The sequence below is a fragment of the Theobroma umbraticum genome, unplaced genomic scaffold, assembly GCF_002168275.2.
Source record: "Theobroma umbraticum cultivar Fairchild unplaced genomic scaffold, ASM216827v3 scaffold_81.0, whole genome shotgun sequence".
Taxonomy (NCBI): Eukaryota; Viridiplantae; Streptophyta; class Magnoliopsida; order Malvales; family Malvaceae; genus Theobroma; species Theobroma umbraticum.
In genome coordinates this window covers 4,736,939-4,738,307 of record NW_018397268.1, presented here as the reverse complement: position 1 = coordinate 4,738,307, position 1,369 = coordinate 4,736,939, and positions in this window count along the sequence as shown.

The window sequence follows — 1,369 nt, the reverse complement described above, 5'->3', positions numbered from 1 at the left end:
GATGGTTGTGGCTGATTTTGGAAGGAGTTCTCTTTTAGAAAATTGATGAGTAACTGGCGGTAAGTTTGAAAATTCTTGTATCAATGGGTGAGTTAAAAAATATGATATGGGAATGGGATGAGTCTCAAGCCCTAAAACTTAAAGGTTTTAATTTTAATTTTTTCAAATGATCTTAAACTATAGTGGCAGAGGAAATTTTGGACTTTTGTCAATGACTTTATGAGATTTGGCAAATTGGATAAGAGGATTAATTAATCATTTCTGGCTCTCATACTTAAAGTGGAAAACCTAACAGAATTGAAAGACATTCGGCCCATTAGTCTTGTCAATTCATTATATAAAATCCTTTCCAAAATCCTTGAGAATTAGCTTAAAAGGGTGTTAGGAGTGTCATAAACAATACCAAAAGTGCTTTCATAAGCGTTTCTAAGGTTATGGATTGAATCCTACTTGCAAATGAGGTTTTACATAGCATGAAGAAAATGAGATCAAATGGTGGTGGGGTGATCATCAAACTAGACTTTGACTGGTGCATGATCCCTGGCTTTAAATAGTAGGGTTTGAATCCCTCTTTCTCAAATCTAAAAAAAAATGAGTATATTTTGCACTTGAGCATTTAGCTCATTGGTTAGTGCATGATCCCCTGCCTATAGAGTAGGATTCAAATCCTCCTTCGCCCAATTAAAAAAAAACTAGACTTTGAGAAAGCTTATGACTACGTTGATTAGGGATTCATACTATTTATTATGGAAAGGATGGGCTTTGGGATGAAATGGTGTCAATGGATGTTGAAATATGTATCAACTCTTTGTGTGGTAGTATTTGTTGGGTGAGGGCTGATCATATATCAAATACAAATAAGTGCAGCGGAAATAAATTTAAGATTAAATGTGACGCCTCCACCTTCCTAGGGTATCTCTTTTCATGCCGAATTTGAGTACAAAATCTTAATTACAAATAAAATATATATGTATGATCATATCAAATTTCCCTTAATAACAAAGGTTGACGAATCCTTTGTTAAACCATCGATTTGCCTTCAAAAACCTCAACCACCTCAGCCTGGTTACTACAAACCAAAGCTATCCAAAGAATCCTTATGTAGTCTCTAATGGTGATCCACACTAATGAATTAGAAAATCCTTCTTTAAAGATTGTGAGTGCTATGCCTTAACAATGTGCTAGCAAAAATAATTTTCATAAACTCATAATCCACACAAAATTATGGGACTAAAAAAGAATCAACTGAATGAAAACTATTTTTCTTCACACAAGGAACGGCAAGAAAAAGAGTTTCTAATCTGTAGTTCCTTTCTTTTTCAGCCTTTTTTCTCTTTTTTTGTTTGGAGGCTATAGCAAGGTATTTATA